At 40.1% G+C, this 16144-nt stretch overlaps 1 protein-coding gene across 5 annotated transcripts in view; it reads left to right on the forward strand.

Annotated features, from left to right (window-relative positions):
- The window catches only part of LOC133156414 (pleckstrin homology domain-containing family A member 5-like), a 61506-nt gene that overhangs the window by 6049 nt on the left and 39313 nt on the right, over positions 1-16144 (forward strand). Inside the window, exon 1 of one of the 5 annotated variants that reach the window (XM_061282095.1) lies at positions 6080-6123. The exons of the other annotated variants lie outside the window; for them this stretch is intronic. The gene's annotated coding sequence lies outside the window, so the exon portion shown is untranslated. Of the gene's footprint in view, positions 1-6079; positions 6124-16144 lie in introns of those variants that run through there. 5 annotated transcript variants of the gene reach the window in all.

The following is a 16144-nucleotide window of genomic DNA, read 5'->3' on the forward strand; positions in this document are numbered from 1 at the left end:
AATATTGACTGAGCATTTTTAGAGGCACCCTATCATCAGACTGAGTGCTCCCCACTTCAAGAAAAAAAATATGTGATCACTTGCAAATGTTTATTTCTATTGCACTCGGATAGAGTCTGTTTTCTCAAAACACCATTGCAGCTGCAGTTACAAATATTTACGCTGGCGACCTTTCCGTGTGATGCAGCTGGAGTGCAATTACTGGATTTTGACAGTGTGGGTATTGCAAATTGCTTCATCTATTCAGAGCATAATATGCAGTCACAATTGAGAGTTGATAGCGTTAGAAATAATGAAATTGACAGCAAATTTCTCATTCATAAAATAGTCCATCTTGCCAAAGGAATGTTTACTGGACATCGAGATGTATCAAAAAAGGATAAAGTAACGAGAGGCTAATGATCATTTTATTTGAAATGTCATTGTGACATCAGTGTCTGCTGCCTTGTGAACCTGGAGAGCCAAATACACAGCGACAAGGTTGTTCTCTATCTGCCATCTGCCTGCACTGGGAGATAAACAGTCTAATTGTTTGGCTTGTGTGTGTGCGAACATATGTCTTAGAGAGCAGTTGATGCCAGTGCCAGTGAACAGACACCATTCAGGTCATTATGGATGTATAAAGGCAACCACCTCGGCCTCAGTGTTAACTTTTGGCGAGAGTATGCTGTAAAGCAGGGGTGTCAAACAAATTTTTGTCGTGGGCTGCATTGTAGTCTGTCTCCTTCCATTATGACCATCAACAAACTGATGAATAACCAAGTTTGAAACAAGAGACTAGTAAAAACTGTTCAATGGTAACAAAAATTGCTAGCAATATCTGTATTTTTTTTTTTTAAAGTGAAGACAATTTGTAATTTTAGTATGGATTGAATTTGATGCACAATTTGTCTTCGGGGGCCACGTAAAATGACGTGGCGGGCCGTATCTGGCCCCCGGGCCTTGGGTTTGACACCTATGCTGAAAAGTATTCTAAGTCGAGTCAATTTTTGGTTCTCTCGTGTGCCCTGTGATCGATTCGGGGTGTAGTCCAAACTTCACCCAAAATCAGATGGTATAGTCTCAACCTCATGACTTCAAACTGGATAAGTAGTGCTAAGATTCAAGCATTGGAATTGCACATAGCATTGTCACCGCAGCAAAATGCTCCTGTTCATATGCGTATGCATTATGAATGAACATGAGTGTATAATCTTTACTATGAATATGTCAATCGATGGCAGGCCCACCTCTGAGATTTAGAAGCATTTAGCCTACAGTAATGCTTCAGCTCCAAAGCCTCTTAGATTTGTGCTATCTTGTATTTAATGCTGAGAGAGCATCGAGTAATCCCCATAGTAATCTGCAATGAGCTGCCCTTTGCTGATGTGGTGCCAGAATGAATTGAGGGACACCTTCCGTCATGGGGCTCTTGCCGTCGCTAGACTGGCAGTCCCTCCGGAATTTCTAGTCATAAAACACCTGATCAACTTAGCTTCAATCATGTTATTCCTCAAGAGTAATTTTGCGGCCCAAAGTCGGTGTGCTGCATTCTTCGGGTGACTTTTTTTTCTTCGTCATAGTGTGTGTTAGGTGAAGAAGACCAGAGAGATATTAGGATGGAAATAAAAAAAATATATAAAATATAAAATATAAAATATATAAATGAAAGAAAGAAAGAAAGAAAGAAAGAAAGAAAGAAAGAAAGAAAGAAAGAAAGAAAGAAAGAAAGAAAGAAAGAAAGAAAGAAAGAAAGAAAGAAAGAAAGAAAGAAAGAAAGAAAGAAAGAAAGAAAGAAAGAAAGAAAGAAGGATGGATGGATGGATCAATTTTTTTTTGCTGTCCACTTTGGTCATATAATCATTCACAGATCTGGCTGCTTTATTCGGCTGTTAATGAAATGGAGTGTTGTTTTTTTTTTTTCTTCCTTCATCTGCCTTGTCATCTTAGTAATGAATGTGTCTGAACCTTAACACAGCTGTCCTATTTTGCCTCGACAACCAGGCATGTTTTCACTTCCTCTTTTATTCCTTCTTTGTTTCTCTTCCACGTTTGCCTCCGTCCAGTGGACAGTGCACACCGCCTGGTTGTTTTCCAGATGGTGCGTGTTGATTAGGCAGCTTTTGGATGCTGTCACTTTGCCCAAACACTCGGCAGCTGGGAGCTCTTGGAACACTGTGGTGAAATGAGATCTTTGGAGCGGTCAACTGTTTCCTGAAACAAATTGTTACAAATTCAGCTATTTACATTGTATTTGTCTTCATCCACATTTGAATATGCAGTTTTCACAGTTTCGATGAGTCGGTGAAGGGCTTGACTGATCTGACAGAGTATATGCCTGGAATATTAATTTCTGAGAGGGGTTTAGGGTTCTGGTTTTACAGCTGCAGTGACATTAGAAACCAACAGCTCACGGTAATAAATGAGGAGACGGTTCAACGTGCACAGTGACAAAATTGGTGAGGGATTTAATTGTGTTTTCGGGCGACAGGGAGGCATTCCGTGTGATATGTTATTGCGTTTATTGCCCAGCTGTGGGCTACATTTCTGCTTCGTGTCGTCCCCCATGCTCTGTCCTCAGCTCTGGAAGTCCCTGGCCAAACAAATATTTGAACGCTGCTTGCTAGTGTTCTTACTGAATAATGTATACGGGCCTGTGATTGATATTGTGCTTTTGTTTCTCGTAGTGGCAGCACCAGCAGTTACGAAAAGAATGTGTTAAAAGAGAATTGAACTCCTTGTGAATCAATGTCATTAGTAATGAAAAGAAATGTGCATCATTTGGACGCTGTTAAATGGCATTCTCCTTTCTGCGATTTCTTTTCGCACTGATTTTCTCCGAAGTTGGATACTTGTTGATTGTCTGTCAGCCACCTACTTCTTCAGCCTCTTATACCATTATTGCAATTTGACATTTATTTAGTTAAATTGTTTACTAGTTTTTCCCCACTTATTTTAAGGCACTTGTAGTCTTTGCATACATTTGTGATTTTTTTTTTAATGGAACAAGAAAGTATATTATGCGACTGCTCATTTTTATATGTCTACTTATTTTAAGATACTGAATTAATATTTAGCGTCTCTTGCAAATTTTTGGCAGTGATCTACCCACTGTGATGACCGCTTTTAATTAATAAATAACTTGCAGTGGAATTTAAAAGAAAAATAAGTTGTGTGATAAGAAAACTAGAAACGCAAGAATGTCTTGTAAAAGGTACGACAAAATTGAAGGTGCAGTGTCTTAAAATGCCATCATAGAGTAAATAGAAGACCCTCGTTGGAAATAGTCTCAGAGTGCAGATATGAAAAACATTCAAAGCAATTCCTTGTAAACATAAAATAGGTTATGGCATTTTGCCTGTGCAATTACAACTCTTGAATAAAAACACTTTCTAGCTTTTATTGTCCTGAACCACCACCCAGGGTAAGATTTGAAACGATGAGCATCCAAGTTGGTTCTGATCCCCGAAGATGCATGTTGCCATCCTGATTGCCTCCTTTCTTTTTGTGCTGTCAACCCTTAAACGAAATACACAGCCATTGCCATCCAGACGACCTGTTGCGAATAGTGGACATAACTGCCTATGTTGATCGTTTAAAACCTCAGAAACATATCCAGCACCTTTTTGAAGAATTGTAACAACAATTACTCCAAAACCATTTCCACTCATGATGATGTCACCTTGTGCCTCATTCATTAGGTATGCCGTTTGTTTATTCTTTCTTTTCTATTATGCACTGGCGCCCTGAGGCAGAGGATAAAGAATATATGCCTGTGAGTATTGTTATATTATCTGTTTACATGTGATACTCTGTGCTCAAATAGCCGCTGCCTAAACAGTCGTAATGCCATGACACCAATGTTATTTGTTAGCCGTTGTAGCCTATGGGGTTTTGCATTGTTAGCATTAAGCTAAGTAGATTTTCTAAGGCAAAAGCTGTGTGGTTGTTTAAAAAAAACCAAAAAAACACAAATTGATGTCAGTGTGTTTTAAATTGAGCTAGCATCTGCGCATACGCATATATCAAGAGGCCGATTATTAGTCCTGCCACAAGAAGAAAAAGTGTTCTCACCCCTGTGCTGCTCTGCACAAATCACTGTGTGCAGGCAGACATCGCTCCTCTTGATGCGAAAGGACTCACTCTTTATAAGACTCCTGCTGGTGCTTCTAATAAATGGACCCTCAAATTTGACGTGATTGCTATACATTGCTCCTCTGTGCTCCATCGAATTCAAGCAGATTTATTACTACCGGACAATCTATTTATTTTTATAGGTGAGTGCATCAATGAAACATACTAACACACAGTGTTGTTGTTTTTTTTGTATGGAAGATGTGTGTGTGTGTGTGTGTGTGTTTGTGTGTGTGTGTGTGTGTGCACTTTAGGTTCTTGGGCAATATGAAAGGAGGCATTATAGAAGCAAGCTGCTTCTGAGTGCTACCAAGTTTCTTAGTTTGTCGCTATATTTAGATGCTGGATGGATGGATGAATGGATTGATGGACGAATGGATGGATGGAGGACGGACGGACAGACAGTTGATTTTATTGCGGGCGGATGCATCTCTTGGCTTTAGCAGGCTGTGGAAAAAGAGGCTTTTCCTTGCCACTTTACTTGAGTGTTTTTATTGTTTATTTATGGAGGAGGAAACCTCGTTAGTCATTCACAGAGGCAGTGCTAATATGTACACAAGATGTTTGCTCTTTGCCAAGAAGAAGGTTGCTCATTGACAAACTTTAAATTTATGTACCTACACTTAGAAAACAAAAATGTCTCAGCTCAAAGATGCCTTCAATCAGATAAATGACAGGGTTTTGTTTATAATATTACGAACATCTGCAGGAGGGAGGAAGTGGTGTTTGTTTGTAGGTCGATCAATAGTAGCTGTTAGTGTTCTGACTATTTTATATCAATTAAGATTTACTTCAGGGAATATTATGGTCACAATAGTTGGCTGAATTTACGAGTGGAAATTACAATTTGGCAATCTTATTAAAACCAGATAACTAGTTCATTGTTTCCTAACAAGATGTAATTGCTATCTGAGTCAACAGAGGGCAGCATTTCAACATTTTTGACGTGCTCTTCTATCAATGAAATACATACTTCTATGTGTGCTAAATTTAATTCAATGTTGTAACAAACACCAAACATACTTCATCCCAAATCAGAAAGTGTAAATAGCATTGCAAATTTGTTTTAAGTCAGTGTTGTTTAATAGCAGTAAAATATTTAAACGTTGCCAATGCATGAATATTTTTTTCAGCATTCAATTTAAATCTTGTTTTTTAGTCGGCTGTTTTGAAACTGTAGTTACAACGTGTCAGTTATTTGTTCATCTCGATGTAGATTGTAACTGTAATGTCTCACAAATGCCGTAGGAGGGCAGTATTGTAACGTGGCCAAACATTTGAATCGACAAAAAACATGGAAGAGAGTCCATTAAATAAATGTTCTGCTTTCAAATTAATTCTTCAGTTTATAGGCATACTTTTCTAATGTCACTTCTTACCGCAATCACTCCCTCCCTGCTTCACCCGCCCTTTTGTTTGTTTCATTATTGCACCAAATAAGCTTTACCCAAGTACACTTTATACTCAGATCAATCGGATGATAAAAAACACTTTTTTTATATTTCAACTTGGTATGTTCACAGAAGTGTGGCTATCCAACAAATAAGACATCTTCCTTCCTGCCTTTTCCCTGTTCATTTTTTTATTGTGAATTAATTACATGTGAGCTCTAGTGGAGGAATTCTGGTGCCTTCCATAGAACTCAAAAATATAATGGTCCCATTCACCATGTGTGATGTCACAGAAGACATCAGCTTTCTCGGGCGTACAGTACATCTCGGCTCAGTGAACATCTGGATTAAAAGAAAAAATGATTAAGGAATATCTACAAATAGAACTTAAATCATGTATCTCCCCTGGCTCAAATTTATAGTTAAAGCGACAAAATCATAACATTAATATTAAAGCAAAACTAAATACACATCTGACTCACAAATTGAGAAGTCTCTGGTTCTTATCTCTGCTCTGACAATCCTGCGAGGAGTCTGCATGTTCTCTAACTTCCTCCCACATTCCAAAAACAGGAATGTTAGGTTAGTGGACGACTCTAAATAGCCCATAGCTGTAAACGTGAGTATTAATGGATCTTTAATTCAGGGTGTACCCTGTCTCTTGCATAAATTCAGACACGCGTGAGCTTAATTATAACAAGTTGTGTGAAATTTGGTTTTGAAACGCAAGCAGCGTGATTGGGAAGTGTCCTTGTGATAAGATGTTGTTTCTGGTGCTATATTGCTTTTGTGACCCCTCCAAAGATATATCTCGACACCTAACGTATGCCGCAACCTTTCAAAGGGCAGTAACCTTGAAATTCATAACAGAACATTCAGCTTGTTTACATGGAGCAATAGCATCTCCCATTTGTGTCATGAAAAAGATGGATTTGAGTTCTGGGAGTAGGCGTGTACTAAGCTGCAGGCGAGTTGATGATAAAAAAAAAAAAAAAAAAATGTTTTTCTTTTTCTCAAGCAATGTAGCTACACCTACAACAACAGCAGCGGGCAATCTAAGAGTGGACACTCCCTGGAAAACTAACTTAATGTGGGCTTTGCGCTCCAATGAAGCGTTAAAATAATGAGCCTACTTTTGGCTGCCGCTTTTCAGTAGTCCTCTTAGTGTTACAATACGTCAAAATTGATCTAAATGTAGAAAAAAAAACGTAGGGGCAGATGTCACAACAAAAGATAGAAGAATGTGCCACTGTGGCTCCCACTGGCTTGAATTACTCTCCGGCCAGCTCGGAAAACTGCCCTCAATTTGTCAGCTGTGCATTCCTCCGTCAGCCCTGAGCGCTTGTTGTAGCGTGGCATTGATTGCCCCCGTTTCAAATATGGATTAACAGTATATCAAATCTTGTGTGGAAAAAAAATAAAAGAAGTCATGGCACTTAATGCTGAATGGAAATTTGCTATTGTTCCAAAAATGTATTTTTTTTTGGCATGTTCACAAATTTTATTTTGTTGAAGCATATGAGCAATTTCTTGTTGTCATTGTTATATTTGTCCAAAACAAATGAGAAAAAAACGTTAAAAAAAAGTAAGTAACAAGAGTGGTCAAATAATTTTTTTGCTGAAAAGTCGATTCTTGTTTTCTTAGTGAGTTAGTTCTCTCTCATTTTGACACACTTCCTTGACCTCTTTGTTAGCGTAGCATATCTCAGCATGTCCCATTCATGGTTGACCCATTTCTGTTGGTCATCTTTTTCTCAATTGACTCAATGTATGCAACAGTGGCCTGTCACAACGTTCACTAACCAACAAGGCCTCGAGGAACTCGAGCTTAACAGAGCTGACAGTGCTCTTTCTTACGTCTTGAGAGAAGTTTGTTTTGCTTTTTTGTCAACCAGTCTGCCTGCAGCTTAGCATGTTATGAATACTGCGAATACATGGATGGATCAGTGGCGTCATTCACCAGGCGAGGAAATATTTGGAGTTGTGGTTGATGCAGTTGTGGAGTGCTTCTCGATTGAGGCCACACGCACATGCACAAACCATAAAGGCAGTTTCCATGACATTATGTGTTTCTGAAAAGTAGGCCAACGCAGGACCCAAGTCCTCTGGCGTGGTGATTGAGCACGATCATAACTGCCAAAGACTAGTCGAATCAAAATCACTCCATCCCTCTATGTTAAAGCAGTTTTTTTTTTTTAAGTTTTCCCCAAGGAAAAAAATGCTTAGTTCATAAAATATGTTGCAAGTAAGTAAATAGTATGCTGCGGCAGTCTGAAAATCTTTTTTTGCACGTCAGTTTTACATAAAGCGGACGGTCCACCGCCAGCGCCGGGTTTGTTTTCCATCCATTTGGTTTTTAAAGCATTTTTTTCATACCACATAATCACAAGATGTGATAGAGCTGGAATTCAAGTAGGAGTCCTGATTGGTTTGAGATGCTTTTTTTTCAACTCAGGATAAAATTTGTTGGCCTATTTTTTTTTTTCCTCACGTAAACTGTCTGACACAAGTGTGAGAATAAATTGACCATGTAGACCGCTATTTTTTTTTTTTCCCTTTCCCAATGTTTGTACTTCCTATGCCTTTCATGCACCTCATCTATTTATGTATCTGGGGGCTTTGGGATTTCAAATAATGACATTTCCAGCTCTCCTCATATTATTATCTTTATTCTCACCGTGTCAGCTTTCTCACTCTCGTGTGTGCACAAACATCCCAAAAATGCCGCCAATTCTTCTTAGCTCTCTCCTTCTCTGACCTCTGTTACACGGGTCAAATATGTGCACCTGCTCAAGCATTTCCTGAGTTCTGGCAGTTTGACTTGACATCTGTAGCTTGCAAGTCCGGATCTTTGTTCTCATTCATATGGACGAAGACAAGATTGTTGTGCAAATAAATGGGTGTTGTAAAGCTTTTTACTGAGGGATGTTTGAAATGTTGGGAATGTTGAGATGAATAGATTTGAGAAACTTGGCAATTGAGGAAGTAGTCTTGCAAGGCTGGGAGAATGGCAATCTGTGACGATTTCGCTGAAAGATCAATATTAGTGATGAGCATGTGACTTCTGTGGAAAGTCATTACCAAAAGCTGACTCTGCATTTCAAAGTCTTCATAATCAGACTGAATCTAAAGGAATGCCAAGACTCTTATATTTGATGTTTTGTTTTTTTCAACACAGTTCTGCTTCTCCGTTGCTGCTTGCAGTCATAATTTTTGTAGCTGCGCCATTGTAGGGTTCATGGCACGGTTTGCCCTGATCACATCAGTCACGTAGCCTACAACAAACTCATTAACGGGGGGAAATAAGACATGATGAGTCATTGGGCCGGGAGAGCACCTGATCGTGTGTCATCAGTGGAGTGACTGAAATGACTGATGTCTGGCTTGTAACACCCTTTAACAAGAGGAAGTGTGTTTATATAAGTAGGTGGATGTGAAAGTTGAGACAATACTACCAATAAGCATTTCCCTGTATAGTAAAAAAAATAGACGTTTGTTCCTATTTAAAAATCATAATAGCCGGGGTGTAAATTCCCCACCTATGTTGTATTACAGGAAATTGCAGAGTCTGAAATTTCCAACCCCTAATGAGTAAAGTACAGTCCTGGAAACTACAAGGTCATAAGGTACATACAAGGTCATATAGCTTGAAGTCAGAGTTCTAATAATAAATCCAACAAGTGATTGCTCAGATTATTATTATTGGTTGCTAATCAAAAACCAACTCATAGACACAAACACAACAAAAGGAACGTTTGAAGCACTTTATTTGTGATTAATCCATTATTAAAAGTCTGATGAAAAAAAAGAAAACATTTACTGTAGATAGTAATGTAAATTCAATTACCGTAATTTTCGGACTATAAGTCGCTCCGGAGTATAAATCGCACCAGCCATAAAATGCCCAAAAATGTGAAAAAAAACATATATAAGTCGCTCCGGAGTACAAGTCGCATTTTGGGGGGCAATTCATTCGACAAAATCCAACACCAAGAACAGACAAGAACGAGCAACAACAGGCTAAACGATACGGTATGCTACACAACAATATATAAACTATATTTTAAATAACTATCACATAAACAATAATATTATCAAACCATTTGTGTCACTCCAAATCATTAAATCCATCGATCAAATTTCTCATCCTTTATGTCATCCTGGTGACAGAGGACATGTCCAGAGGATATGGCGCTTTAAAGTGTTAATTACTTTATTTGATTTTTTTCTCTCTATTTTTCATGTTTTGAATATGTTCAAGATAAAGATATCAAACCATGTGAAGTGATCAACTATACTAAAAATAACATGTGAAGTGGTCAACTATACTTGTAAGTAAGTGATGTGTTAATGATCAAGTAAAAATTTGTGAAAAAAAAACATATATAAGTCGCTCCTGAGTATAAGTCGCACCCCCACCCAAACTATGAAAAAAAACGCGATTTATAGTCCGAAAATTACGGGAATTGTTGCAGAGAACTCAAAAATATTTACAAAGCATACATTTTACAGAGAGTAAATATAGCTTTACGCAAACAAAACAAATCTCTGAAAATCATTTGTGAGTCGTGTTTGTTTTTGTCTTCAAAACAAATCTGATGTTTAAACAAAATTTAGACCAAAAAATTAAAAGTGTCTGTAAAAAAAATCTATCTTGCCAACTGTTAGCAGAAACATTTTATCTGAGATTTGAACCCTGCCTTAGTCTGTAAATTGTATTTTCAAAAATAATCAAGGCTGCCAAAGAGATTATGTTGGTTGTTGGGACTGCGCACAAATGGTCTTGTCACAAACAGAGCAAATGTTATCTTATTACAGTTGTCGGCTATAAAACGTGTTTACATTTGACTCTACTACTTTAAGGTCGGGCCTTAAAATGCTAACTTCCCAGCTATACAATTCACAGAAAGAAAAATCGAAAACAAATCCAACTGAAGATAAACCACTGAATATATCTTCTTTTAATTTTTGGTTTTATTCTGGCTGCGTCAAATCATAATCGAACACAGCCCACATTTGAAACCAATCTCTGGATTTGGATCATGAGGCCATCTTGGGATGAACAAATGCAGACTTGAGTTATATGTTGTATCTCTGAAAAGATGATCCTTTGCTTGAAAATTGTTTTTATACTGCTTTCAAAAATCTTGCAGACAGACGTTGCTTACATTGTGATTTTACATTTAATCATATTTGATATGTTAAAATAACTTTTTTTGTGAGCAGGGTACCTCAGCCATGTAAACATTACACTGTCAGCTCCATGCTTCAGTATTTCTTGAAGAACATCAATACCTATTTCTCAAATATGTTGGTTTTTCAGTCCTTGTAATGTTTGCAGCTTTATGGGAAAAGATGAAAGCGCAACTGATCAGCACACATTCACGTGTTGACTAAGATGTTAGCCGGAGGCTACAATCGAAAAGTCTGATGCTGAAGTGAATCTGTGGTGCTGTTTGGCGTGCGGAATTTACGATTTCTGACCATTAGTGAAGCATAAAATTCAGCCTCAGCCATAAAGTGAGGCTGTCTGACACGTTGTCCTCTTGATGACCTCTGGTCATGTCACTGAATTGGACGAGTGTGTTTAAAAACAACTGGCTGATAAGTGATCATGTCTTTCCTGCGTTAACTTTTAACACCCCTTCACATTCCCTTTGCTTACGTCTCATTTTTCTGCTCTTCTGTTATGCCTCAGTATGATACGGATACAGGCCATTGATTTTCAAAGAGTCAGTAGCTGTGGGATTTTTAGCCAGAGCATGTAATTAGCGGGGTGTTGGGCTTGTTCGAAAGTCCGATTAGCCAGGGGCACGTTAGAGTCGGACTTCCTCATTGATTGGTCCATTTTGTTGGCTCGTGCAAGATATACTGCATCACTTTTCATCTTTTAATTAACTTGTCAGCGGACATATTTTCCTGACGTTAAATCCTCCCTAAAAAACAGATGGATGCGAGTGTGATGGTGTTTGTGCTGTGTGGGCTTTCCACATTGGAGGCAGCATAACAAAAATGGAAAGTGAAGTTCAGGTTGGCTATTTGACAATTTTATTGGCTGGCAGCTGTTGGAAGTAGAGAGTAGCCACTCGTGTGTGTATTTCTGGAGAGGGATAACAGTTATTTTTGAAAAGCTTATTGTTTTGGGCTTGTTTAGTTGAACAACTGAGCCAAAGCCACCCAACGAGACCAGCGTGTTGTTGTCGTCTCTCCGCCGGTTGAGTGACAATTAGTTTGAAATTTCATGGTATAAGGTGACCCTCTTGGTTTAATTATGAAGGCAATGTTTTGTTTTTCCTCCTCAGTGATTTTTAAGCTTCTCTCCCCACTGGATGTGACAGATGACACCACAAACATTTAATTACAGGAGCTTTTTTTTTTTCCTTTCCACCAACACAACCAGAGGCTGATCTCATCCGTCCATCTAGTCGCTGGCTTCCTGATAATGAGCTGATAATGTAATCATACGTATATTTTGTTTTCTCAATAGCAACAGAGGCCGCTGCAGATTGCTGCCGGCCAATGCTAATTCCGATTAATTCATGCTGTTGGCTTCATAGTGACGCTTCTGCTGTCCGTGGCTCTTCTTCCCGACAACAGCGGCAAATAACTCCTCACTGACAAAGAAGAGCGCGTGGGAGTGGAGGTGGATGAGGTACATAAGAGCCAACGTCCAGAACAGGCGAGTAGGTAGGAAAGATCCTCTGAGAGGAGATAAACGTGAGAACACGGCAAGTCCCTTTTCTAAGCGTGTGTGGGTAGTTAATGAGTCTGAAAGCTTCTCCGAGCACATCTGTCACTGATAAACCGGCTGGAACTGCAAATGCAGCTTGAAAAGCAACTATTGCTCATTGATAATTGCCTCAGAGCATAGAAGACCTGCTCCTCCTCTGACAAATATTTGCATTTTCAGAATGCCTCTAAGTGTTGAAAATTGCTACATAACTGTTGAGGACAAATGAGATGCATTATTGTGCAAGCGCCAAAGCCTTACCTTTTTTTTTTTTAGGCAGGGCTTTGGCCTCCATTTTCTTTTTTTCCTCAATTTATTGGTTGAGGAATGGAGCTCCAAAATGTGTTGAATAAATTAGCTGTTAATTTAGCAAAAATATTATGAACTTGGGGAAGCTTGTTGTTTTACCTTGCCAATAGTCATTACAAGCTAGGACGAAAGTAAATGCTCAAATTTGAGCCTGGAGCACTTCTTTGTCATGGGAAATTATTATTACATGGAGATACTGTGGGGCCCTCTTGACAATTATATTTCGAACAAGTCGCCTGACACTAAGTGTACAAATACTACAGTGACGCTATGAAAATAAAGATGTATGTTTAAGACACTTTTTGTCGACTAATAATAGTTGTGTAAATTATGATTGTCAGTTATGAGTAACAGCGGGAACAGAATGGACACATGTCCTTTTTCTTTCAAAAATAATCTTGTTTATTTGTCACATAAAGCGTGTAGTCACATACCAAGAAAATATGAGACGGGATACTGGATGACATCCATTGTTGTTAATGTTAAACGTGTTGTGTTTCTCTTTGTTTGGTTCCTTGGTTTCACAGTTGCGGCAGTATGAAATTACATCGTTTATGTAACCGATGCATCCAATCTTCATGGTTGAGTATTTCGTTTGTGCCTATTGCCACAAATGACTTCATCATTATCATTGTTTTAGCCTGAAATATGAAGCCTGGGTGTTGTTGGTGGCATGTTTTCATGTGTGTGTGTGTATATAGTATATATATATATATATACATATATTATACTGTGACAAGGACTTCAGTTCGTTACCTTCAAATAATTGATCAGTTGTTGTCATACCATTGCATTCCCACCTTATCAGATCTTTTATTACGAGTGTTTGGCCCATGAATGGATTGGGATTTCGTAATTGTCAAGTTGTTTCCTGTTGCAACACAAAGGGCTCGTAAATGGGGGAGGGGAAAAAAGTAGAAGACTTGTTCGATTTCAGCGCTATCTCGTATAGAAAGATAGTCTCTCTCGAGGCGAGACGAGTACTTACACAGATGGTTGAACAGCTTGCTTTGACTTTCCCCTCTGACACCTTGTCTGTGTGCTTTGGAATACGCGCTCCGATTCTTCTTTGGTGGATCCAGCCACTAAATATTATACCGTGTGTCAGGTTCAAAATCAGCAAAAGGATCAGCAGACAAAACCAGTGAGGCAAAATGTTGAGTCTTTTCTCGCGAGGAGTGCATCCAGACTTACAGCAGTCCAAAATACACTAAAGATCTGTCACACCCCTCGCTCTTTTTATTAAGGGATGCCCTATCTACAATGTGAGACCAGCCCCTAACAGGTGGGGGGGAAAGCATGGCCTAGTCTCATGAGAAAATAAAGGAGCGCAAGGACATAAACAAGTATTCTATGTGAAACAAGTAGTTACAGACAGGACGCCATGGGAAAGGAATGCAAGGACAGAATGTCATGTGCAGACATCAACAGAGTAGATTGAGCTATCAGCAACTTTCTTGGATTCCCAGAGGTGTAGAAGGTCAGGAAGCCCCAGACAGCATCGTATGACTTGTTGTGGACTGGTGGACGTCTGCAAGGCGAAACAGCAAGCATTCTGCGCAATAACTTATTAATAAGTACTCATTAGGGAACGCATGATAACATATATATACAATTTATCTAACAATTCCCCCCTGTTTATCATAAGTTCCCGGAGACCAACCCATCACCCATATGGCCACTTCAAAAAGATTTTCAGCCACAGGGATCACATTTCGCAGGAACCAACTTACACACGGGAGGAAACTGAGTCACAATCGGCAAAGCCCGGGTCAGAAAACAAATCGGACAAGTTTACCACAACAGATTCGCTGACCGGGTCGTCAATAGAGAAGGAACCCCCGTCGACCGAAAGGTCATCCCTTAGGAGCAACGGGAAAGTCTCAGCTGGTGGAGAGACAGCAGCCGTAATTAGCCTGTTAATTAGGGATCGGAGACAAGGGATGCAACAACATCCACACAAGGTCAAAATGGCAGAGAAAACGGCAACGGAGACCAGGGCAGAGGAAACCAGGGTGCGGTACTTTCCGAACACGTTCAACCAGTCGGCCCAAACCTCCGTGTTCACTCCACTGTGCTCCTTCATCTTCCCGTTCAAGGCCCGCAGGCCCTCAAGGGCCTGGGACAGGCTTCCGTCGGCCGCAGTGTTATTTGGAATAAAAGTGCAACATTGCTCACCGAACATGGCGCAGACACCGCCCTCTCTTGAGAGTAGCATGTCAAGGGCCATTCGATTCTGGAAAGCCATGAGGGAAGTAGCGGCCAGTTGGGAGTGGACCGCCTTGAAACCCGCCTCGGCCCAGTTCCCAAGCCTCTGCACGTTGTAATGGACGTAGTTAATCCTGTCAACATTTTTGTTAAGAGTACACCACCAACACAGGGCGGATTCAAAACCAGCTGCTATCTGATTCACCAGCTTATACTCATCCGGCACTCCCCGAGGAACACCAATGGCGTCGATGTAGGTTGGATTAGCTGTGCCCCGCCATTCGGCGTCTCGTTTCGTTCTCGGCCAGAATTTGGGTACAACGGACTTAGCAAAAGACGTTAGATCAGAAGAGGACATTGGTATCAAATGAACAGGTAGCAATAGGGTCACCAAAGCGCAAATTCCAGCGCTGTCGAAAGGCAACCTATCATAAAGTTTGTTACTATTACACCAAAACCAAATATCACAACGAGCAATGGGCAAAAAAGGGGCCGTGACCTTGGTCACGGACCCACACCACGGAGCAGGTATGGCGCCGAGCTTCACACCGGTACCAGGTAATCTAATGCATGTAAAATTACCCTTAGCTACAACAGACGAAAAAAGGGGTTTATGCTTTGTCATAGGGGCAACAGGGTAAACCGTATCCCATCTAAAACAATCGTGAGTGGGTGAAATGGACGAGTCTAACATCAAAACGACAGCACACTTAGGGCCTATATTTGCAGGTATGATTTTCAAAAGAGGTCTGGGACCCATGCATGCAATGCAACTAGCGCCAGCCATCTTTGCGGCCTGCTCAGCCATAAGAAGCCAGTTGTTAGTATGACCGTCAGGGAGTGTAAGAGTCAAAAGGAGGCTTGTGCCCCGATTTATCAAAGTCACTCGTTTAGCAAAGAACACAGCCTCGTCACTGAAACCAGAGGGCCAATACCCTCGCATTTGCGTGGTGACAAGGGTGCCCCAGCCGGTGTTAACCGGGTGGCCAGTTAAATACCACCAATACCCGAGCCATCTATCTCCAGTAGTGGGGCGACCATTACGAAACCCTTTCAAACTTTTCAAAGGTAAAATAATAGAAGAAGATGTGTTAGGAGCCACAGTAAACATTAATGAGTTATTATAAGCCCAAGACAAAAGCCATGGTACACAGGTTGGAACACGGACGGCTCCTGGAACACAAACAACATGACCAAAAGGGGATTTAGTGTCGCGCTTATGTCTAGCAAGTTCTCCCCATGAGCCACATCGACTAGAATTAGCGTTAGCAGTCGCCTGAGAGAATAATGTGCGAGGCTCATGGTACTCTATCCCTCCAGATAAAGTAACCCCCGAAAAAAATATAATGGCAGACAAAACCAGTGAGGCAGAATGTTGAGTCTTTTCTCGCGA

This window comes from Syngnathus typhle, linkage group LG7, assembly GCF_033458585.1.
Source record: "Syngnathus typhle isolate RoL2023-S1 ecotype Sweden linkage group LG7, RoL_Styp_1.0, whole genome shotgun sequence".
Lineage (NCBI taxonomy): Eukaryota > Metazoa > Chordata > Actinopteri > Syngnathiformes > Syngnathidae > Syngnathus > Syngnathus typhle.